Here is a 25,266-nt window from a genome sequence, read left to right as displayed (position 1 = left end):
TCCAGAAGTGGACGCGAATGGTCTGTCTCACTCAGGTAAGACACAGAGCTAAAAAGCGATGCATAAAAAGGACAGCTCTGCGATCTTATCAGTACCGGCAACTGTTGATAGGAGATCATGTTATCGAGGGCAGAATGCCAGCTGGTACACGCACCCCTGATGGCAAAAGGGAAAACCGTATCTGTGTGTGTGTGAGTGTGCATGTGTGTGACCGCATATATGTGTGTGTATGTGTGTATTCAGGGACGTCGCACAGCAGACCGGGAGAATTTAACGTTCACGAGCTTCTGTTCTCCTGCACGATTTCTTAAGCCATTTGTGTAAAAAGATGAGCTGCCACCCCTAAGAGATTTTCTCAGTCTGGGCAACAGGGCTGGGTTGGGGCACAGGCTCAGCCTCCCAAGGCAGTTGTGGTCCCGAGTCCTAGAGTCCCTGATGCTGAACCAGCACCGCCTGTCCCGCCCGACACAGCCTGGGTGGGCGACGCCAGCGCACAGGGGAAGACAAACCAAACTTTCCCCGTGGAGCGTTACGGGTTTCGCGAGGTTTGTCCGAACCACCAGGCTTCCCACCGAGCCCGCCCCTGAATCCCAGTGCTCCCGTGGAATTAAAGGACAGCCACTCACCGCCTGAAAGCCAGCCAACACGGCGACTAGTCCACTTTTCCTGGAATGAGCTTTCCACACTTTCGGCGGCTAGAGCCATCGGCAGCCGGGGCTCTCACCTCTCCGACCTGCTCCCACACCCTCGGCGGCTCTTTACGATGCTTTCAAGTAAGGCACCGCTATGTGAAATCCCACTAAGAAAGAAGGCTGGCTCCTGGTGCCGGGGGTGGGGGTGGGGGTGGGGGGATGGGGAGGCTGGCACGGAGCACTCAGGATTCACTTTGGATGAAAGCGGGCGGGTTGGCGGAGCCTTGCCTCCCTCCCCCTCCGTCGCCAGCCCTGCTCCGCCATCCTTCCGACTTGCCGGCTTGCTGATTCAACACACACGTGGATTGCCAAAGCAACCCGCACCCTGGACGCCCATGAAAGAGCCCGGCGGGCAGAGGAACTCCAGCTGCAGCCACCTCCCGTGGAGGCTGCGAGCAAAGCTGAGAATGAATGCTGCCACTCAAGGGGCTGACCTTTTACGTGTCACATCAGATTTTCCGTTCGCCAGCAAACCAAAGCCAAACCAAGCCCGACCGGCACACCGCCTCCCCACCCCGTCGCACGACTCGTAAACCCATCAGAATTTACTGCAAACCAACCAGAATCCAGACGCCGCTAATGTCATTAAGAAGCCTGCACAGCGCCCAGATGCCAGGAGGGTCTCGGTGACAGATGCCAGCCTCAAAGCAAAGGAAAAGCAAGACACAGTACAGATGCTGCAGACACAAAAGCATTTTCATCCTGCCCAACAGGAACCGATCTGATTATCAAAGAGAAGCACCAAGGACTCAGAGTCTAAGGCGGCTTTAGTGAAACAGGGCTTTGGGAGATGAGCAAATGTGGTTTAAAGAGACCTGACCACAGACCCAGACTGGCGGCGGGTTGCGGTGGGGGGGCTGCCTTGGGCCATCTGTTTTTAAAGCAATCTGCCAGAGATAATGCTGAAAACAAATGTATAATCCAATCAGGAGCCTGACTCTGAGACACATGCCTGAATGTCTAGACTCCCTGCCGTTTCAGCCCCCAACGTGGGGACCCCGTTCAGAGCTGACTGCTGTTTCCCCCCTGATACCTGAACCAAACTTTCAAGTCTCCTTGTGAGTCACTGGTGTTCGCTTTCTATTTAAAGATCACACAGGGCTTCCTCTCAAGCACCATTCAAACCCATGGCTTCTAAGAACTGGGTGCTAAATCCGTTTTCTTCGGGCCTCACTTTCCATCAACATAGATGTACCAGTTGACAGCGAGGGGTTCTTTTTTCCATCATCTGCTGCCAGAAGGCAGAGGTAACGGGAGTGGCGTGGATCCCGAGAGTGCCCCCGGGACGGGCAGCTGATGGATTAACCTCATTGATTCCTTCCAGGAGAGCCATGCAGAAGCCGTCCTGAACGCCATGGTTGGAGATGGGGTGGAGACAAGGGAAAAATCTCGACCCACTGGGCAGCAGTCTCAGGATCCTGTCTGAACCAAACTCTGCTGAGGGGCTGTCCCAGACAGATGGTGGTGCCACGACAGCCAGGCTGCCGGGACCCCCTGTGCCGGGAACCAGCCAGAGGCTGATCTTCACTACACCATCTTCTCGGAGAGGCTTGGTTACGGGGACAAAACATTTCCCTACTGAACTCCATTTTCAGGCAAGAAAGGATGAGACAGAGAAACCTGTACCCAGCCATCGACACTTGGTAGACCTGCCCCGTCTGGGGTGCACGTGCATGCCCCTAAATTCCCTTCCCTTCCCCCTGGTCAGACCACGGTCCAGGAAAGCAGACTGCTCATGTTGTGTAGCAGTTAGGCTGAAAAATGGAAGAGCGACAGACAGCCACAGACCCAGGCACCAGGAGTCAGGAGTGGGCTTCTCATAGCCGCCCTGGAGGAAAGACCCCCCCACACACCCAAACTCTGCTGTGTCCCCTCTGAGCTCTGAGTCAGGCCATGCCTCTCCCTCCCTCTCTCCCTCCATCCCAGCTACTCCAGGGAAAACAGCAGCCCACGTGACCAGGACAGAGCCTGCCTTGCTAATAAACCCATCCTAAGGCTTGACAGTTTTAGCAGAAAATTACCTTTCAGGAGGAAAATGTAAGGAAAGGGAAGAGGGGAGACAAAGTGTTAGAGCTGGGAGCCACACGCCACAGGAGCCGGCCTGGGGCTGGTCCAGCAGCCCCCCATGTCTGCGGAGGTCCCCCAAGCTCCCCATGCTGACGGCCTCAGGGAGCCGCCCCTGGCACGCAGCTCCGCCAGCAACTCATGCCTGGAGACGGGAGGGCGCCTCGGAGACAGAGGGACGGACGGATGGACGGATGGATGGAGGAGCCGCAAGCCCGGCAGGGATGAAGGAGGAAGGGAAGCCAAGAGGAAGGGGTGGGGAGAGAGGAGAGGGAGGGAGGGAAGAGGAGAATTGATTCTCTCTCCTCCACTGGGACCACTGAGCTAAGTTGCCATGGAGAAAGGGGAGCCGCTGGCAGAGCCTGAGGCGGGTGGAGGAACCTTATGCCAGAGGGAAGGCATCAGCTCAGAGCCAATCCCCACACTTCTGGTGCAGCCTCCACCAAACCGGGCCTTCTGGGCCCGAGGCGGCCAGACTGGGAGGGGAACTGGCCTGACCCTGTGGGGCAAGTAGCAGCAGTTCTCTGCCCCCTGGAGGAGACGGGGTTGAGGGGGCAGGAGGTTCAAGTCTTCCTCGCCAGGCTCACTGGCGCTCCCGCCCCTCATCTCACACCACGCCGCCCGTCCAGCCAGACTCCCCGGGGACTGAGGGGACCAGAGCCTCTCCCAATGGCCTGGGTACCACCTGGGGCCCTGGTGTCTGGGGAGGCACTCTGACCTCCACCTGCCTCCCCGTTTCTAAAGATTAGAGTCTCCAGACCCCGAGTCACATTTCCCCATGAGTTTCGGCCACATTTCCCACCCTCAGGGATGAGGGGACGTCCAACTAGGGGAGGACCTCGATGCACAGAACCTCCTATGCAGGGAGTGGAGGAGAAGGACAAAGGGAGTGAGCCCTCCCAGGTGGACGGCCCTGCGGGTGGATGGCCCTGCTGGGTGGACAGCCCTGCGGGTGGACGGCCCTCCCGGGTGGACGGCCCTGCGGGTGGATGGCCCTGCCGGGTGGACGGCCCTGCGGGTGGACGGCCCCTGAAGACTCCATGGCCCTGGCTCCCTGTGGTTCTCCCACGCTGGGCTGGCTCTCCCACCTGCCTGCACCAGCCCTGCCACTGCTCCTGTCCACGACCCCAGCTCCAGGACTGGCCGTGGCTGCTGGCCCTGCACCCACTCCAAGCTGCAGGAATGGGGCCAGGGAGGCCTGGGCTGGGGTCTCCACTCCTCTTGGAGAAGACATGACAGGGGCGCATCCAGGCCCACCTCTGGGCCCCCACTCCAGATCTCAAACGGGCACAACCCTGCCATCTCCTAACCTGGACACCAAAACAGCAGGGGCCGGTGGAGGGGCGTGGACACCATCTCAGGGACGCTGTCTCCTCAGGGGGACGGAAACATGGCAGGAACAGCGCCCATTGTCCCACCTCCCCTCGCTCCCCACGGTCAGGACAGAGGCCCCAGAATAGCTGAAGCCAACGCAGAGGCCAAGGCCTTGCAGCTCTGTCACAGAAAGACTTCAGGGCGGACCCACTGGAGTCCTATCTCTGAATGCCATGACCTGGGACACATTCTTCTCTTCACAATCCTCTTCTCACTTTCCCCCTCGACGCTTTATTATGAAAAGGTTCACACAAACAGCAAAGCTGAACACATTTCCTAAAGAACATCCATACATGCACTACCTACATCCTACCATTTCCTCTCACTTTTTTTTTTAATTGGGGGTAGAAGTTTATTAATGTATTTATTTATTTTTGCCGTGTTGGGTCTTCATTTCTGTGTGAGGGCTTTCTCTAGTTGCGGCGAGCAGGGGCCACTCTTCATCGCGGTGCGCGGGCCTCTCACTATCGTGGCCTCTCTTCTTGCGGAGCACAGGCTCCAGACGCCGCAGGCTCAGTAGTTGTGGCTCACGGGCCCAGTTGCTCCGCGACATGTGGGATCCTCCCAGACCAGGGCTCGAACCTGTGTCCCCTGAATTAGCAGGCAGATTCTCAACCACTGCAGCACCAGGGAAGCCCTCCTCTCACTTTTAATGTGGCAAAACACCTATAAAACTGACCATTTTTGCCATTTTAAAGTACACAGTTCAGAGGCATGGAGTGCATTCATGGTGCTGTGCCACCGTCACCTCTAATTCCAGAACATCTTCATCACCCCCAAACCTGATAGGCACTCACTCCCCATCCCGCCTCCCCCAAGCTCTGGGCAACCACCAGCCTGCTTTCTGTCTCTGTGGATTTACCTGCTCTGGACAGTTCATATCAATGGGATCATCCACTCTGTGGCCTTTTGTGTGCGGCCTCTTTCACTTTGCATCATGTTCTCGAGGTTCGTCCACTTTGTAGCCTGGGTCAGTGCTTCATTCCTCTTTATGGCTGAATCACAGCATCGGATTCATCGGACACGTGGGCTGTTTCCAGCTTTTGGCTATCGTTCTCTTACTTTTAGAATGAGTTTTTCAGAGTCCAGTGATGTTTCCTGAAGCCTCTCCTAGGGGATGTGGGATTCGGTCTCAAAGGTGCAGCCCCGGAGGCCCCAAACAGAATGTTAATCCTTGTCTGGCCTTTTCATTAAAGCATTGCTCCTCACTGGGTAATCGAGCCGGCGGGGGGCTCCACCTGGCCCTGGGGACTGAGGCAGAGGTCCCAGAGCATGTGTGTGGCCAGCGAGTGGGCTTTGGTCTCCTCTGTCCCAAGAAGCAGCCCTCTGGGCAGCAGGACACTTGTGCACATGGACCCCGTATCCACGCTCTGAGGCTCGACGCACCCAGGTTTGAGTACTCTCTTACACTCCCTGGCGGCCTGACTAGCAAGCCATTTCCCCTCTCTGAGCCTCAGCTTCTCCATCTGTAAAAGGCGGGCAACAGTCTCTACCACTTGGGGTTGCTCTAGAGATGAGACTGGCGATGCCCCATGGAACTTTCTGGGTTGACGGATGTGTTCTACGCCTGGCTGTCCAGTACGGCCGCCACTAGCCCATGGGCTACTGAGCACCTGAAATGTGACTAGTGTGACTGGACAATGGAATTTTTCATTTTATTTCACTTTAATTTAAAATTAAAATTAAGAAGTCACACGGGGCTGGTGGTGATCACCCTGGACAGAGCAGCTCTAAGGACTTACTGGGATGGGAAGGCAGGACGCGGTCCAAGCCCAGCACCTAGCTCCTCTGTCTTTTCCTTCATCCCTTCCTCTCCCTACTTACCCCATGGTGTCTGGGCAGTGGAGTGAGCTTCTGTCTGCAGCCTGGCCCCCAAGGCTCCCTCTAAAAGGACAGAGGGTGAGCAGTTGGGCTCCCAGGGAACAAAACAGGTGCCAGCTGGGGGGTGGACGTGGTGGACTCCGTAATGCTGTAGGTCCCTGAACCGCTAACCTCTCCTCCTGCCCCTATTGGCCCTAGACCCCTATTCTAGAACCCCATCTCTATTCTAGAACCCCCAGCAACTCCTGAGGTCATCCCTAGAATGTCCGGGCAGGAGATGAAGGATTGGAATAGACCCTCCCCCCATTCCTAAAGTGGCAGCGGTGGACCCCCGTGGGGTTGGTTGTGCAGGGGTTTCGTGGTCTCGGGCTGCACTGTCTGAGGTCCTCAGGGACACCTTCCCACGTGCACAAAGCTGTTCTCACAGCTTGTGCCCTGGCACAGCAGCTGGACTAGAATCCAAACCTCACTTTACAGATGCAGAAACCCAGACTCAGCTGGTGGAGCACACGGCAAGGCGGCAGGAGTTGGGGCTGAAGCTCAGGCCCCCAACTCCTCCCCAGCCTGGCTGGCATGGGCCTGCTGAGAGGCAGGAGACTCTGGAACAGGCCCGGCTAGGAGGGGGGCCCCAGCACTTGACCCCGTGCCAGGGCAGGTCAAGGGCCCGGGCGACGGCTGTGCGGCTTCAAAGTCAGACCTGAAGCCTGGCCAAGCCATCCCATTGCTGTCCCTCACCCACCCCAACCTCTCCCAAGTCAGAGAGAAGTGACATCTCGGGGGTGGCAGTGGGGACTCCAGAAAAACTTAAGCACAACCACAAACAACCATCACTCCGGTTGTGCTCTGAGCCCACCAACAGGTATGGGTCACCCAGAGCTGGGAACGGCCGCCGAGGACCGGGGGTCCAGCTGGCTCCGCCTCCCCCTGCAAAGCCTTCTCTTAGCTTCCCGCATGCCCCTGCCTCCCCGACAGGATGGCCAGAGGGATCCCCGTCAAGCCTGTGCCCTGAAGTCACCTGGTCTCACCCCACTCACAGGGGAAGGCCTGGAGGCCCTGCCCTGCCTGCCTCGGGGCATGTGTACCCAGGCACCCTCTGCCCAGAGCAGCCTCCCCGGTAGCCTCGGCTCTGGGACCCTCCTCACTGAGGCCTTCCTCGACCCCCTTACTTATTTCAGACTCAGCCCCAGCCCCAGCACTCCCCTGACTTTCCCATTTACTTCATAGCTTTGATCCCCATCTAATATACCGTGGGCTTTTCTTTCTTCTTTTATTTTTATTGTTTGAATTGTGGTAAGATACACGTAACATCAAACTTACCATCTGAATCATTTTCAAGTGTACAGTTCAGTGGCATTACGGACCTTCACCCTGCTGTGCAGCCATCGCCACCGTCCATCTCCAGACCTTCACCTTGTAAAACTGGAACTCTGTCCCCAGTAAACACTGGCTCCCCATTCTACCCTCCCTCCGGCCCCTGGCACCCACCCCTCTACTTTGAACTTAACTGCTTTAGGCACCTCATGTAAGTGGAATCATGCAGTATCTGTCCTTTTGTGTCTGGCTTATTTTACACAGGGTAACATCTTTCGGGTTCATCCATGGTGGCGCACGTTCTTTTTTTAAAGTTGTCTTTCCCACTGGAATGGAGGCTTCATGGGGTCAGGGATTTTGGTTGGGTTGTTTTCACTGCTGTATCCCCAGGGTCTAGAGGACAGCCTGGCACCCAGCAGGCACTGAACGAGTCTTTGGAATGAATGAATAAGCGCGTGAGTGAATGAATGAAGACTCTGTAGAGGACAGTACTCCACCCCACAGGTCTGGGTCTGCCCCTCCCCCACACTGTGGACCAACTCCCAGTGATGGTGGCCCCGCCCCATGGTTTGAGACCCCTGCCCTGGAGTCCCAGGCCCACCGTCCCAAGGGGTGACCACACTCAGCGCCCGCAGGACCCCCCCACTTGATGGTGGGCTTTCCCCCTAGACATGGCGCATCCGTGGGAAGATTATTACAGGGACAGACTGGGTCCCCGGCCGTGGATGTGACAATGTGCCTTGGAGCCTCACAGTGGCGCTGTGGGCGGTGAGGAAGGATAGAGGTGGGCAAGGGCCCAGAACGCCCAGATCCCCCCAGCGTGGGGCAGCCAGCACAGGCGGGGGTTCAGGAGACCTGGTCTACACCTAGCCACTGCTCAGAGCGGGGCTCACACCCAGGCGGTCCCTCGCCTTCTACCTTCTCCACATCCTGCCTGGCTACTTGTTTTACTCTCTGAGAACTTGCTTTACTCCCGTTTCTGGGCTAGACGAGCTCAGAAAATCAAAGGAAGGCATAAGGTGGACCCCTTGCGCCCACGCAGCAAGCCTGAAGGCGCACCAGCACTCCAGCCAGGCCGGCCGGCGTGTGGGAGAGGCAGGGGGCTCACCCCGCGCCAGACTTGGGCAGGAGGGGTCCACGGAGAGGGCAGTGGCTGAGGGCCCACAGTGAGGCCTCAGCGCCCAGCCAGACCTCAACCGGGGTGCTAGAAGACAGTGACCCCAGAAGAGCCCAGATGACCCCCGAGAGATCCTCCCCACTCCAGGAAGACAAACAGACTGGGACAGTGGAAAAACAGCTGTACCTTTAAACTATTTGGCCCACAGATACGAAAAACATTTGCCTGTTGAAGCTGTTTGCATGTTTGGTTATTTTTAGGGTGAACCCAGTTGCCTCCCCTTGGAACCAGATGAAGCCCAGGAGGCACGTAGTCTTCTTTCCCAGATGGGGGTCCCAGTCCCGCATCCCTGGGAACCTGGGCCTGAGTGTGAGAGCCCTGGGCCTCGCGGGCAGCAGGGGCCCCACCGGAACACACACCGGGGAGCCTGGGCGGGTCTGCTGGGACCTTTAAGAAGACGCGACTCTGCTGACAGCACGGCTGCCCACCTGGGTCCAGAAAGAGCCCCCTGCCCCTGCCCAGAGCACGGTGTGAAGGGAAGGAAGCTGGAGGCCCTGTCTCCGTCCATGCCAGGCCCAGCTAATGGGAATATTTTGCTGACATATTTTTAGAACAAATGGCAATTAGAGCAGATTTTCTCTTCCATTCCCCCTCCCCAAAACAGGAATAAATCAGCTCTACCAATTTCCCAGCTAATGATTTCCTCCATTAAATTAAAAAGAAGAAGAAGAAAATGTTTTTTTAAATAGATTACCAGCCCTGTGCTTTCGGAGACCATGTGACTTGTCAGCTCCTTTTAAGTCCTGATACATCAGAGTCCCTTAATTAATTTTTAATAAATAAAAAAGTCATAGTCTAAGAAGGACTCCTCCCCCACCTGCTCCCAGTTGGCCTGGCACACAAGGGTCAGCTCTGGGCTGGCCATGGGAAGCCAGCTCAACAGGGCCAAAGATAATCTGAGAATCAGTGCACGAGGTCCATTTCACAGATGAGAAGAATGAGGCTGAGATGAGAAGCACCTAAACACATAGCCCGTGGAGGACTAAATGTGGGACGGGGGTCTTGCTTTCAAGATGCACCCACCTACAGAAATGCAAACAGGGGAAGCCAGGAGCCGAGGAGCCCCGGCCTTCGGGTGCAGGGATGACGTGAGTTCCTTTATCCAGGGCCTGGGCTTCTCTTCCTCTTGTTCCTTTGCGGCTCCTGGGACAGGGGCCGGCATACACTGCGAACACCTCATCTATTTCTAAAAAGTCCGCTCCCCGATGGCACGGATGAACCTTGGAAGCACTGTGCTGAGTGAAAGAAGGCAGACAGCACAGGGCAAATACTGTATGATTCCACTTGTATGAGGTGCCTGGAGCAGGCAGATTCACAGAGACAGAGGGTGGAAGGGTAGGTACCAGTAGAATGGGGGAGGGGAGTTAGTGTTTAATGGGGACACTGTCTGTTTGGGGAAAGAAAAGAGCTCTGGAGATGGATGCTGGTGATGGTGGTGGCCCAACAACCTGAATGTACTTAATGCCACTGGAACTATTACTTAAAAATGGTTAAAGTGGTCAATTTTACGTATATTTTACCACAATGAACAGATATAAAAAGAAAAAAAAGAGTCCACTCTCCAAAATGCTATTTGAAGATACAGGAGGGGCTGACAACTCCACAGTGACTCGGGCAGCACCCTGTGTGGCCTGCCACTAGCTGGACCTGAATTCCTGAAGTCCAGCCGGGGAGCTCACAGGTCCCTCCAGTCATGTAGGAATGCCAGGGACCTTCAGAGAAAGGCTGCTCGTGTCAGCCAGCACCACCAAGTCAGAATTCCCTGTGTCCCTGATGGCCTACCAGACGCCAACAGGGAGAAGGCCCAAGGAACACCCTCTCTGAAAGATGCCTCAGGGCCTTCGGACATGCTGTGCCCTCTGCCTGGAATGCATTTCCCCAGACATTATATGACTCGCTTCCTAAGTTTACTTAGGTTTCTGCAGAGAGGTCCTCTCTGGACCATCCTATAGCCAGATGCAGGGAAAGTCACTGGGACCAGGCAGGGTGGCCTTGAGCAAGAACGGGAAACCAATAGCCCTAAGCATCCATGGCAAGCCAGCACCATCACGCTGCTCCTGGCTGGAGAGAAGCAGCTCGTGGGAGGGCAGTCAGATCCTGGCTCCGCCATAACCAGTCAGAGGACCTTGGCAAGTTCCTTCAGCCCTCTAAGGCTCAGTTTTCTTTTCTATAACACGGGGAAGAAAACAGGATTTTTTGAGGGTGAGGTGAGATGATGTATGTGTTTGGCATATAGCTGGGACGTGGGCAAAGGTCGATAAATGGTAATGATTCTACATGCACCACTAATCACTGTCCAGGCTAGCGGGTGTGTGAGTGTGTGAGTGTGTGTGTGTGTGTGTGTGTGTGTGTGTGTGAGAGTGTGTGTGTGTGTGTGTGTCTGTCTGTCTGTCTGTCTCCCGGAAGGCAGAGGATGGGGCCTGTAGGCTTTACCGTGTGGTATGTGGTTTAACTAATTTAATCCTTTTTGTTTTGCATATGAGGAAACAGAAGCACAGAGAGGTTAGTGACTTATTTGCTCCAGGTCACACAGCCTGGAGGCAATGAAACCGAATTCCAACCCTGGTCATGAAGTTCCAGGGCCTGAGCTGGTCCTCACTGTTCCATAGTGCATTGCTGGGTTTTTTTAAAAAATTTTTTATAGGTTTAAAAAATATATATTTATTTATTTTATTTTTATTATTTATTTTCTTTATTTTTTTGGCCGCGTTGGGTCTTAGTTGCGGCACGCGGGCTCTTCGTTGCGGTGCACAGGCTTCTCTCTAGTTGTGGCGTGAGGGTTTTCTTTCTCTAGTTGTGGCGCGTGGGCTCAGTGGTTGTGGTGCGTGGGCTTAGTTGCCCTGCAGCATGTGGGATCTTGGTTCCCCAACCAGGGATTGAACCTGCGTCCCCTGCATTGGAAGGCGGATTCTTTACCACTGGATCACCAGGGAAGTCCCCTTTTTTTTTTTTTTTTTGGTGGTACGCGGGCCTCTCACCGCTGTGGCCTCTCCCATTGTGGAGCACAGGCTCCGGACGCGCAGGCTCAGCGGCCATGGCTCACGGGCCCAGCCGCTCTGCGGCATGTGGGATCTTCCCAGACCGGGGCACAAACCCGTGTCCCCTGCATCGGCAGGCGGACTCTCAACCACTGCGCCACCAGGGAAGCCCGGGAAGTCCCTTTTTAAAAACATTTTTAATCTTTTTATAGTAGATCCTAGTTGGTTATCTATTTTAAATATAGCAGTGTGTAATGTCAATCCCAAACTCCCAGTCTATCCCTCCCTGCAACCCTTCTGCCTGGTAAGCATAAATGCGTTCTCTAAGTCTGTGATGTGAGTCTGCTTCTGTTTTGTAAATAAGTTCAATTGTATCTTTTTTTTAGATTCTGCATATAAGCGATATCATACGATACTTGTCTTTCTCTGTCTGACTGACTTAGTAGGATCATCTCTAGGTCCACCACAGGGTATCTTGAGAGAAGTGTGGAAGGAAGGAAGGAAGGGAGGGAGGGAGGAGGAGAGCGGGGCCCAAGAAAGCAGAGGCAGATCCCCTGGCAGCTTCTGCAACTCTGACATCCGGGCTACGTGAGTTTCCATAAGCCGGAGGGAAAGGTCCCCGAGCAGGCCCCTCAGGGAAGCCCACAGCACAGTGGGACTGGCCTGGGTCCTCTCGAAGGTCTCCAAGGTCAGGCCCAAGATCTTCATACTTCGTTCCACTCAGCCCAGCTGCACTGGTCAGCACCCAAGTGTGCAGTTAACTCCCTCGGAACCCAGGCTGGGCAGGGGGAGGGGAGGAACAGCTCCGCGCCTGGCTCCGCCTTACGATGCCTCCCCAGCAGCTCAGAGACCCAGGGGACACCTGAAAGCCCCCACTCTTTCAGCGGCCAGACACGGGGGAGAGGGGAGGCCTGCACGCTGGCAGCCGGCGGGTGATTCTGTGTGCATGGCTAAAGGGCAAAGCGGCTTCCAACTCATCCTTGAAGGTGATTCACTTCCCTCTATGCCACCTTCTGAAGAATATCTTCACTAACAACTCTCTTAGCCACACGGCAGCCAAAGTGAGCATTTTAAAATGTAAATGCAGGACTTCCCTGGTGGCACAGTGGTTGAGAATCCGCCTGCCAATGCAGGGGACACAGGTTCGAGCCCTGGTCCGTGAAGATCCCACATGCCGCGGAGCAACTAAGCCCGTGCGCCACAACTACTGAGCCCTCATGCCGCAATGACTGAAGCCCGGGAGCCTAGAGCCTGTGCTCTGCAACAAGAGAAGCCACCGCAATGAGAAGCCCACGCACAGCAATGAAGAGGAGCCCCCGCTCGCCGCAACGAGAGAAAGGCCGCGCGCAGCAACGAAGACCCAACGCAGCAAAAAATAAATAAAATATTTTAAAAAATGTAAATGCAAATAGGAATATGTCATGCCTGTACCTCAACACCCTCCAACAGCTCCCTTCACGCTTGGGAGGTTTTTTTGATTTTTGTTTGTTTGTTTGTTTTTCCGTGCCACACGGCATGCAGAATCTTAGTTCCCCAACCAGGGATTGAACCCAGGCCCCCTGAAGTGGAAGCATGGAGTCTTAACCAGTGGACCACCAGGGAAGTCCCAAGTCCAAAGTCTTTACCACGAGCTACAAGTCCTTTGCCAAGATCGCGCCCCTGACTCTACCATCTCCTTCCACTTTTCCTCTCTCACGCCTCAGACTTGCCAAGCACACTTCTGCCTCAGGCCCTTTGCACCTGTTAGTCCCTCTTTCTCAGATATTACAGGACTTGCTCCTAAGTTCATTTAGGTTTTTACAGAGAGGTTCTATCATGCTATCTCAAACCCCTACCATCCTCACCCTCTCTCTCTATCCTAGTCCCTTGCTTATTTCCCTTCCTGGCATTTAGTACCACCAGTGTGTTTTAGGAGGGGATTTCATTTGGTTCACTGCTAAATGTCCAGTGTATAGAACAATGCCTGGCATATGAGTGGTGTCCAAAAACTCTGTGGATAGTTTTTATTTTTTAATTTTTTTGGCCACGCCGCGTGGCTCTTGGGATCTTAGTTCCCCAACCAGGGATCAAACCCAGGCCTCAGCAGTGAAAGCGCCGAGTCCTAACCACTGGACCATCAGGGAATTAATTCCCTGTGGATGGCTTTAGAAGTGAGGGTGGTTGGTGGAAGTCGGGGGAGCTTTTGGGGACAGCTGACGCCCTGTCAATCGATCTGGATGGTCAGTCTGTACAAAGTTATCAGCAGGACACTTAATGTCTGTACATTTTCTGTAGGTTTGTTACACTTCTATAGAATGTTTTCAAAAATTTTTTAAAAAGCTTTATTGAATTACTGAATTATGGATAACTAAACAATAAAGGATGTACAACACAGCTCTTTAAAAGCATGGACAAGCCATTATCTTGTAATAACTTATGATGGAGTATAGTCTGCAAAAATACTGACTCACTATGAATCTAATATTATAAGTCAGCTATACTTCAATATGAAATAAATAAGTAAATAAATAAAAGCACATACAGATTTAACAAGACCACTCGTACCTGCCGAGCAGATCAAGCTAAGTGGAACACAGCCCTCTCTCTCCGTGAACCATATAAAGTCATCTTGCTTTTTATGGAGAATGAGAAGGTAAGGGACAGGTCCTTCAGGACAGGGTAGCCACAAGGACTTTGGTGAGTCATCTTACAGGGGACACCTACGGCCCTTCTGTGCAAATCTGAAGAAGCTTGAGGCTGTAAAACTCCATCCCCGCTGGGCACTAGAGATCAAGCTGTTGGTCTGAAATGCAGTTTCTTGCAACTGGCCAGTGACATCAGTCTGTTTGGGGCCAACAACAGGGACATCACTGGCAGAGGCTGTAAGTGCCCCTTCCCACCAGCCAAATTGGCTCCCTCAAAGGCGACAGACTGTGCCCGGCCTCGCTGCCTGGCCTATACCCTCCCTGCCTTTTTCCTATGGCCTCCCACCTGCCTGGCCTGCTTCAAAAGGAGACCCTCCTACCCTTGCTGCTGGCCCAGAACCCTCTCTTGGGAAGACCATCCGGCTGCCCCCGGCTCCCTTCTGGGCGCTAGGACCGGCTCTCTGCAGACTGACCCCCACAAAAGGGAAAAAGTCTTCGTCTCAGGTGGTCTGTAATGCTAAGCCAGGGGAAGAGGAAGCTGAAGAAAGAGGAGGAGAAAGAACGAACATGCATTTTCCTCCCATACTCAGAGGCTGGAACATCCCTGCCTCACTCTCAACTAAAACAACTCCTGCAAACAAAGCCGGAGAAACCCATGGATTAGAGACCACTCTTCACCTGCCTCTCCCTCATCCATCACCTCCCTACCAGCCCTCAAGCTCAGGCCAAAGACGGAAGGTTCCAGGGACCAGCAAAGCAGATGTGACCTTGTGGGCTCTGGATGGGACCAACCCCAGTGCTCTATGCAAAGGCCTTGATGTAAGCAATCAAGACCTGCAGTTATGGGGCTTCCCTGGTGGCGCAGTGGTTGAGAATCTGCCTGCTAATGCAGGGGACACGGGTTCGAACCCTGGTCTGGGAGGATCCCACATGCCGCGGAGCAACTAGGCCCGTGAGCCACAACTACTGAGCCTGCGCGTCTGGAGCGTGTGCTCCGCAAGAAGAGAGGCCGCGACAGTGAGAGGCCCATGCACCGCGATGAAGAGTGGCCCCCACTTGCCACAACTAGAGAAAGCCCTCGCACAGAAATGAAGACTCAACACGGCAAAAATAAAAATAAATTAATTAATAAACTCCTACCCCCAACATCTAAAAAAAAAAAAAAAAAAAGGAGAATCTCTCCACCTTCTAAAAAAAAAAAAAAGACCTGCAGTTATGAGGGAGAGCAGCAAACAGGCATCTCTGCAGCCAGTGGAACAAAGATGAGTCAGTGAAGCAGCAGAAAGGAAATGAGCATTTATGGCACTTTGTATTAGTTACCTATGGCTGTGTTACAAATTACCCCAAATCTTAGTGGTTTAAAACAATGAACGTTTATAATTTCATGCTGTTTCTGGGCATCCAGAATCCGAAAGGGGCTCAGCAAGGTGGTTCTGGCTCCAGATCCTTCAGGAGGTCACAGTCAGGAGGCTGACCAGAAAGACCTATGGTCATCAGAAGGCTCAGCTAGGGCCAGAAGAGCCACTTCTGAGCTCATGGGTGTCGGCTGGCTTCCCAGAGGGAGCGACCCAAGAGAGAGGACGGCAAAAAACACACTGTGCCTTGGCCCTTACACTCTGTCATTCCCACCACATCCATGGGTCACACGGGTCAGCCCTGTCCAGCGTGGGAGGGGACTGCCCAGGGCCGTGTACCGGGAGGCAGGAGCACAGAGGACCATCTTGGAAGCTCCTGACCCTTGATCCAGACCATCTCCTTCCATCCTCACAACAGTCCTCAGAGGCAGGCATTTCTACCTTCACTTTACAGCTGTAGAAACGGAAGCTCGAGAAGGTAACTGCCTCAAGTCCCGCCAGGAGTTACAGACCCAGCCAGCACTCTGTCCTGCCCATCTAGCTCCCAGTGACCACCAACTGGGCAGCTGGGCCTCCAAAAGGAGTCAAAAGCCAGGCCGGCAAGGCCCAGTCCAGTTACCTAGTCTCTCGGCATCTCCTCATCTGCAAAAGGAGGTTAACATCAGCGCTGACACTGGGAGCGTCGCAAAGACGAAATGAGATAACGTGAGGCAAGTTCCCAGCGCAGGGCCTGGCGCAGGGCAGGCACCCAGTAAACAGCAGCAGCCGTTCTAACGTTCCATGGCTGTTAGACAGTGAGGTCCCCGCAGGCCCACGTGCCCTGCTTCCTCGAGCAAGGAGGACAGCTGGAAGCTCTGTACTGAGCATGTGGCTGGAGCCTCCAGGAGAAGCAGCAGGGGTGACTGGGCCAGGCCACCTGCCCCCCCGGTGACCTTTCAGAAGCAGCAGGGAGGCTTTCCTCTCTCCAAGGTGCCTGGCTTCACGGCAGGATCGCCGTCCTGTGGCCCCTTCCTTAGGAGACAGACTTCCGGAAACCCCCCAAGTGCTGTACGGCCCCAGGAGCAGCCTCGTGGGGCACAGGATTTCCAGCCGCTCACATGGGTGAAAACAGGTCCCTCCAGCTGCGAGAGCCGCCCTCTGGCTCGCGGGACAATCTTCCCCCACTTCACTCTCACCACCATAGACGGTGGGGGGTTATTAAGTCCCTCAATCTAACTTCTCCACTGCGGGTCAGTGGTTCTTGATGATGGTAACTCCTCCAGGCACAGGCTGGGGGCAGGGGGCTGGGAGCTGGGGGTTGGGGAGTGGGAAGCCAGTATCACCATGCGCCTGAGGCCCAAATGCAAAACAAGCACGAGGGTCAGCTTGGCTGATGTTTTTTTCTTTCTTTCTTTCTTTCTTTTTTTTTGCGGAACGCGGCCTCCCACCGCCGTGGCCTCTCCCGTTGCGGAGCACAGGCTCCGGACGCGCAGGCTCAGCGGCCATGGCTCACGGGCCCAGCCGCTCCGCGGCATGTGGGATCCTCCCGGACCGGGGCACGAACCCGCGTCCTCTGCATCGGCAGGCGGACTCTCAACCATGGCGCCACCAGGGAAGCCCTGGCTGATATTTTTTAAAACACTGGAATCCCCGGGTGGGCCACCCCGATTCAGACACCTTCCTGCCATCACCCAGAGCCTACGGGAGCCTGGCTGTCAAACCCAGAAAGCCCCGTCCGCACACTATCCTGGGGACCCCACCTGCACCAGCCGGCGGTTCCTATGAAGAAGATCAGCCCTCCTCTCTGGGCCACCCACAGCGTCTTGGAGGGTAGGAGCCATCCCGATCCACTGGTAAGCTGGGAGGGCCCCCTGCACCGATGTGTCCTCATCCGTCACCCCCGCCTGGCAGCTGATGCAGGGCTCATATTAAATAAAGTGGACAAAGCCTCCCGTGGACGCCTGACTTCGGAGACAGTCAATGCAGGAGCTGTTTCTCTGTGCCTCCTGGCCCTCTTGTTTGGTTCTGGAACCTGAGGGGTCCTTGCAAGTAAGACAGCTCAGGGGAGAAACCCCCCACCCAGTGTTCTGCACTGACACTCTGGGGTGGGTGAGGCCGGCCCTACCTGGAGGCTGCAGAATCTTCCCTGTGACTCCTGGCTGCGGCCTCCGCACCTAAGAACCAGCGGTGGCTCAGGCATGGCCTGTGGAGAGCCGAGAGGTGTGGTGCCTTTCAATAAAAGCTCTGTCCTCGGGCTTCCCTGGTGGCGCAGCACTTAAGAATCCACCTGCTAATGCAGGGGACACCGGTTCGAGTCCTGGTCCGGGAAGATCCCACATGCCGCGGAGCAACTAAGCCGGTGCGCCGCAGCTACTGAGCCTGTGCTCTAGAGCCCACGAGCCACAACTACTGAGTCCACATGCCACAACTACTGAAGCCCGTGTGCCTAGAGCCCGTGCTCCGCAACAAGAGAAGCCACTGCAAGGAGAAGCCCACGCACCACAAGGAAGAGTAGCCCCCACTCGCCACAACTAGAGAAAGCCTGCGCACAGCAACAAAGACCCAACGCAGCCAAAAGTAAATTAAATAAATAAATTTTAAAAAATGAAAAAACAAAAAACTCTGTCCTCCAGAAAGGAGTGCTGCACTCAGCCTCAAACAGGATTACTAGTCACTCTGTTAGGAAAGACGAGACAATTAGAGCGAGATTAAACAAACGCTTAACTGCTCTCCCCTAATTCCTGGGTTGTAATCAATCAGGCCGACTCTAATCTGGGTTCCTTCCGGATCTGCCTGCAAGGCTCCTGGAGGCCTTAGATGTTGGCCTCAACGCAGAGCCTCGGGACATAACGTGGCCCGGGGTTCCAGCCTTGGCCCAAGGCCTCAGTCAAAAGAGTCCGCTACCTCTGCTGAGGCCTGGCGCTCTCCTGGTCTGCCCATCTCCCGGAATGAGAAAAGAAAACCCGAAACGGACCCTCTCCTTCTGGGTCCCCCCAACTCTCCCTTCTCCCTCTCGAGGGGCTGCTCAGAGAAAGAATGTCCCCTTCCCCTCCTGTGAGCCCATCTTGGGAGTGGCCGTTTCTGTTATTTGCATTCTCTACACTTGCCCCTGACCCACTCAGTAGCTCAGAACTGTGTTTGAGATGGAAAAAAAATCACTCTTTAAAAATGCACTCATCGGGACTTCCCTGGTGGTCCAGTGGTAAAGAATCTGCCTTCCAATGCAGGGGACGAGGGTTCGATCCCTGGTCAGGGAACTAAGATCCCACATACCGTGGGGCAACAAAGCCTGCGTGCCACAACTACTGAGATTGCGTGCCTCGACTAGAGAGCATGCGTGCTGCAAACTACATAGCCCATGCGCCACAACTAGAGAGAGAAAACCCACACGCCACGATTAGAGAAAAGCCTGTGCGCTGCAATGAAAGATCCCACCTGCCGTGGCTAAGACCCGACACAGCCAAAAATAAAAATTTTTTAAATAAATAAATAATAAATCTTTTTTTTTTTTTTTGGCGGTACGCGGGCCTCTCACTGCTGTGGCCTCTCCCGTTGCGGAGCACAGGCTCCGGACGCGCAGGCCCAGCGGCCATGGCTCACGGGCCCAGCCACTCCGCGGCATGTGGGATCTTCCCGGACCGGAGCACGAACCCGTGTCCCCTGCATCGGCAGGCGGACTCTCAACCACTGCGCCACCAGGGAAGCCCAATAATATATCTTTTTAAAAAATGCACTTATCAACAGATGAAAGGAAAACAAAACATGGCCAATGACACGTGATTCAGCCACGGAAAGGAATGAGGTACTGACACAGGCTACAACATGAATCAACCTGGAGACGCCATGCTGGGTGAAAGAAGCCTGGTACAAAAGGCCTCAGACTGCAGGATTCCACTTCCACGAATGTCCAGAAGAGGCAACTCCATAGAGACAGGAAGCAGATTAGTGGTTGCCAGGGACTGGGGTTTAGGAAGCAATGGGGAGGGCGGGCGGGGGGAGGATGTCTAGGGGTTCATTTTTGGAGAGAAGAAAATGTTCTAAAACGGATACTGGTGATGGTTGCACAATTCTGAGGATATACTAAAAACCACTGAATTGTATACTTTAAATGAGTGAATTGTATAGGATGTGAATTATAATCCCAAAAGGTTTTTGTAAAAAAAAAAAGTTCAAAGAAACCCCACAGGGGCTTCCCTGGTGGCGCAGTGGTTGAGAGTCCGCCTGCCAATGCAGGGGACACGGGTTCGTGCCCTGGTCTGGGAAGATCCCACATGCCACGGAGCGGCTGGGCCCGTGAGCCATGGTCGCTGAGCCTGCGCGTCCGGAGCCTGTGCTCCGCAACGGGAGAGGCCACAACAGTGAGAGGCCCACGTACCACACACACACACACACACACACACACACACACACACACACACAAAACCCACAGAGGGACTTCCCTGGTGGTCCAGTGGTTAGGACTCCGCACTTCCACTGCAGGGGGCACAGGTTTGATCCCTGGTCGGGGAACTAAGATCCCACATGCCCGGCGGTGCGGCAAAAAAAAAAAAAAAAAAAAGAAAAAACGACCACAGAAAGCAACCATTTGTAAACAACCAAGTAAGGCTGCTGAAGAAGGCCCTGAGGTAGAGTTTCCCTCTGCTACTGAGTCCCGTCCCCCCTGCTACTCGGCAGCCCCCTGGCTGGATGCTGTTACAGCTCACTCTCTCATCCCCAGAGCCCCAATGCCAGGGCCAGCGCCGGGAGGGAGAAAAAGGGCACGCAGCTCCCACTGGGCCACACCTGTGGAGCCAGAGGACCCAGGAGACAGGTGACGGCCGGGTGGAGACATCTTCACATCTCCAAACCCTCCAACCCCGAGACGGAAACAGACAAGACACCACCATCCAGCTGGTTTGTGGGTCTACCATCTTCTCTCTGCTAAAACAACAGCCACGAATGAACAAGAGCAATGACACTGGGGGCAGAGAGGAGCCCAAAGTATCTGCGATTCCCAGGCAGGTCCCAGTGGCACCCTCTACGAGCCCCCTCACTCCCGGCACTGGGCGTCCAAGAATCCCACGAGCTGGGTGACGGTTGTCAGAGGAGACAGGGTCAGCGGTGAGGAACCTGAGGTTTGCGGGGCCAGAGCCGGACCCGTCAGACTCTCTGGCAGAGGCATCCCCTGTCACCTCAGGGACGAAGCCCACCACCTGAGCCAGGGACCACCACATGCAGGCTGGCATCCAAGGCCGCAGCTGGCCTAGAGCACACAGACTTCACCGGGCCACGTGGGCAGCTGCTCCTGCCCACACTTCAGGGTCACAAACTTCCTACCAAGCCAGGTAACTTATTTCCGAAGCATCTATCTTGTTTGAGCCTCACCAACCTAGGGCCGACCATACATTTCGGGGCAGGGGGTCAGGCCATCTCAGCTCAGGTGACCAGTCAGGGGTATGGAGTTGAGGGGCACGGGTGTGGGTTTGTGGGGGGGGCTGGAGTACAGAGAAGCTCAGAGAGCTTCTGGCCCCTCCAAGAGCTCAGAGGGGGCTTCCCAGGAGCGGTGCAACAGTCCTGAGGTCTCTGTTAACGGCTCTGCGCCCTTAAAGCAGGCCAAGGCCTCTGGGGATGTTATCCAAACAGCAGCCCTCCAGCTCCAGCCATAAAGCAAGGAATTTGGGAAGCTGGTAATCAGAGGCGCTCCCTCTTCCCCCGCAGGGTCATAAATCATGGGCAGCCCTCTGCACACACACATCAAACGCCCAGTGGCTCTCCAAAACCATGCCCAGGCGACAGCGTGGGATCATAGGGTCAGCCTTCCAAAGGCCCTTCCAGACAGGGCGGAGGAAGCGGATGGGCGGGGGGAGGGGGCCTGCAGACCAAAGGAAAGAAGGGAAGAAGAAATGGAAGGTTCCCAAAAATCTCCCCAAATCGCCGGATGCCAGCCCAGCGCCAGCCATTAGACCGTGGTAAACACTGGCCTGGATCATGTGCGCAAGTGTTTGGGCAAACAAGGACTCTGGAACCCTGAGTGGCTTGTTCAAGGTCGTTGGCTAGACCCTGACCTCTGACCAGAGACCCTGCCATTGGCCCAGGCCTCCTGCAGCACACCCGCCATGGCACGGGAGAGAAGTCCCCGTGCTTAAGGAACAACAGAGGCCCCAAGCAGGCACTGGCTCTGTGATCCTCCCAAGTCACAGCCTTCCTGAGCCTCCGGCTCCCTGTCGGTGCAGAGGGATCTGAAACACTTCCTTCAAAAGATAGCCGAAACAGGCAAGAAAGGACCCCCACCTGCTGGAGCTCATTTTATTTCATCCTCACACCACCCCTAGGAGGTGACATTTTATGATTTCCATTTTGCAGAGAGTGACTGATGTGGCACTTGTCCAAAGCCACAGGGCTCGTACCCGTCTGACCCCAAGGCTCAGGAACTTCACCCGGCATTGACCTGCTTTCCGAGCCACACCCGTCGGGCGCAGACCGCCTCTCCCGCTCGGTTCAAGAGGTACGAGGGGGACACTGCCCTGGTGGTCCAGTGGTTAGGACTCCGAGCTTCCACTTCAGGGGGCGTGGGTTCTATCCCTGGTTGGGGGACTAAGATCCCGCGTGCCATGCGAGAGCTCAAAGAGAAACGCTAGCCAAGAAGAAAAGTGTGCTCCTTACCCAGGTGCTGCAGTCAAACAATAGAATAAAGTCGTGTAAGGCAGAAAAATTAAAAAAAAAAAAGAGGTGGGTGAGGAACCAGTGTGGGAGCCACGTCGACCTGCGACACTGGTCCATCAGGGGGTAGGGGACAAGGCAGCACAGAGAAGGCAAGGGAACGCCTCTGGGGTCCCTGCAGACCAAGCTGTCAGCTTTCCATCTTCCTGGGCAGGGAAGGGAGTGACTTCCATGGGCCCCAGGACAGACCTTAGAGGGGGCCCAAGGACCAGCCTCTGCCACCAAGTCCTCTGTGTGCCTCGGGACACATGTCCCCTCACCCAGCTCCACGGGGATCAGTTTCCCTGAGATACTGTGATATAATAAGAAATATAGGGACTTCCCTGGTGGCGCAGTGGTTAAGAATCAGCCTGCCGATGCAGGGGACATGGGTTCGAGCCCTGGTCCGGGAAGATCCCCCATGCCGCGGAGCAACTAAGCCCATGCGCCACAGCTACTGAGCCTGCGCTCTAGAGCCCGCAAGCCACAACTACTGCAGATCGGGTGCCTAGAGCCTGTGCTCCGCAACAAGAGAAGACACCGTACCACAATGAGAAGCCCGTGCACCGCAACGAAGAGTAGACCCCGCTCACCACAACCAGAGAAAGCCCGCGCACAGCAATGCAGACCCAAGGCAACCAAGAATAAATACATAAATAAATAAATTTTTTAAAAAAAGAAATATATTTGGTCTTCGTCTCCCGGTTCCTGGCACAGAGGAACTAAAGAGTTCTAAAAGGTCCTAAAACCCTTGTATTTTCCTGGGTGATGAGTGTTATGCTAATGAGATGACAGGTGGCTGGGAGCCCCTAAGGAGCGTCAAGGGCTGGAAGCCAGGAAGACCAGAACATGATTAGGGGGTTGGAACTTTTGCCCAACACCCCAGCCTCCAGGAGGGGAGAGGGGCTGGAGGTTGAGCTAGTGCCTGTATGATGACATCTCAACCACGGGTTCTGAGAGCTTCCGGGTTGATGAACAAACACATCAGGGAGGGTGGTGCACCCAACTCCACGGAGACAGAGGCTCCTGTGCTTGGGACCCTTCCAGACCTCACCCCATATACCTCTGCCTCTGGCCGTTCATCTGTATCCTTTATCACATCCTTTATAATAAGCCAGTAAACATAAGTCAATGTCCCCTGAGTTCTGTGAACTTCCAGCAAATTACCGAACCTGAGGTGGGGGAGGGTGGGAACCCCCAATCTGTAGCCCAGTCAGGGGTGGGTAACCGGGGACCCACTACATGGGACTGGAGTCTGAGGGGGCAGCCTAGTGGGATGGAGCCTTTAACCCAAGGTGTCTTCACTAACCTCGGGGAGTTAACATCAGAACTGAATTGACTGGAAGGACAGCCAGCTGGTGCCCACAGAGAACTGGAAAATTGCTTGGTGTGGAAAACCCACACATTTGGTGTCAGAAGTGTTGAGCAGAGAAACAGTTTTTCTTTATTCCCCGTCTGAGAAATGAAGGGCTTGGACTTGAATGCCCTTTAGGAGGCTCCTGGCTCTGACCTTCTCAATCCATGAAGGCTGGGGCTTTGGGGCAGTGCTGGACTTCGGACTCACACTGTGGTTCTTAACAAATACCACACCTTTCTCCGAAGGCAAGGTCAAGGCCACACAACCTCTCCTTTCTTCTATTTACCAACGTATACCCGCAGAATCATAAATACATGAAAACATTTACACGACCAAATTAACTCCTGGGCTCCGTGGGTCATGTAAGCAAACATGTTTAGCTTTCCATCACACGGCATTTTTTTTTTTTTTTTTTTTTTTTTGCGGTACGTGGGCCTCTCACTGCTGTGGCCTCTCCCATTGTGGAGCACAGGCTCCGGATGTGCAGGCTCAGCGGCCATGGCTCACAGGCCCAGCCGCTCCGCGGCATGTGGGATCTTCCCGGACCGGGGCACGAACCCGTATCCCCTGCATCGGCAGGCAGACTCTCAACCACTGCGCCACCAGGGAAGCCCCACACGGCACTTTTTAAGTCAATTCTTTTTCAGGGTGCTGGAACTCACCGCATAGCATCAGTATTAGGCTGAGGAGAGGAACGTGGCTGGCGGGGCGGAGATGCTGGGAGCCACACACCAACATCCTCTTACAACTGGCTGATTCGAGGTTGGAGCCTGGAGAGGGAAACCGGGGTCATGGGCTAAGGCCCTAGGGAAGCAGTTATCTTGGCTCCAGACCCGGGCTACTGGCAGCGGCCAAGCTTGCTGGACAAAGTCACCCCTCTGGTGACAAGGGGACCTGAGCAAGTCAACCAATGAATGGCTCCTTGCCCGGCCCTGCCATCTTTTGAAACCCGAGTTTCTCAGGCACGCACCCACATACGTACATCCCGGATTTTACAGGCTTGGTTAAAAACAAAAAAATTGGACTTCCCTGGTGGTGCAGTGGTTAAGAATCTGCCTGCCAATTCAGGGGACACAGGTTCGAGTCCTGGTCCAGGAAGATCCAACACACCACGGAGCAACTAAGCCCATGCGCCACAACTAGTGAGCCTGCGCTCTAGAGCCTGCGAGCCAGAACTACTGAGCCCGCACGCCTAGAGCCCGTGCTCCGCAGCAAGAGAAGCCTGCGTGCAGCAATGAAGACCCAACATGGCCAAAAATAAATAAATTTTTAAAAAGGAAGAAAAGAAAATACAAGGCTTAAAAAAAAAATCTTTCAGGTACTCAACAAACCAAAACACCGTGATCCTGCCACCAGCCTGTCCACTCCTCCCCGCTGCCTCCAACCCGTCATCTCCCTGAAGTCAGATGAAGCCTTTCTAATACACACATCAGAGGGTGACAGCCCTCTGATTTGAGCCCCTCAGTGCCCCCCCTTGGCTTCTAAGACAACATCCACGCTCCTTAACCCCGATCTGGCTCCTTCCCTGGGCTCAGCCTGTGCTCCCAGCAGAGCCCCCATCCCCACAGGGCATCCTCTGGCCTCTGTGCCTTTGCACAGGCTGTTCCCTCTGCTGGGAAAGCCCTCCCCACCTCCCGGATTGGGTGAACGTGGCATTCTAAAAAGTCCAGCCTACGTGTTGGAGCCCCTGAGAGCTTCCTCCGTGGGCTCCGAGCCCCAGGAGGAGCCCCCCATCCCATCAGGCTCGTATCACCAGCACCACAACTGCCTGCTGAATCAGTCTCGTCCGCCGGCCAATGAGCTCCTCAGAGTGGGGACCAGACCCGATTCATCTCTGCAACCCCTGCTCCGAGCCC

At 54.9% G+C, this 25,266-nt stretch overlaps 1 protein-coding gene across 3 annotated transcripts in view; it reads right to left on the bottom strand.

Moving 5' to 3' along the window:
- The window catches only part of PITPNM2 (phosphatidylinositol transfer protein membrane associated 2), a 147,461-nt gene that overhangs the window by 75,890 nt on the left and 46,305 nt on the right, over nt 1–25,266 (bottom strand). The window contains exon 1 of one of the 3 annotated variants that reach the window (XM_081253152.1): nt 627–3,910. The exons of the other annotated variants lie outside the window; for them this stretch is intronic. The gene's annotated coding sequence lies outside the window, so the exon portion shown is untranslated. Of the gene's footprint in view, nt 1–626; nt 3,911–25,266 lie in introns of those variants that run through there. 3 annotated transcript variants of the gene reach the window in all.

The sequence above is a fragment of the Mesoplodon bidens genome (genome assembly GCF_964165515.1).
Source record: "Mesoplodon bidens genome assembly, chromosome: 13".
NCBI lineage: Eukaryota > Metazoa > Chordata > Mammalia > Artiodactyla > Ziphiidae > Mesoplodon > Mesoplodon bidens.
Note: the sequence above shows the minus strand (reverse complement) of the source record. Positions and strands in the feature narration are given on the sequence as shown.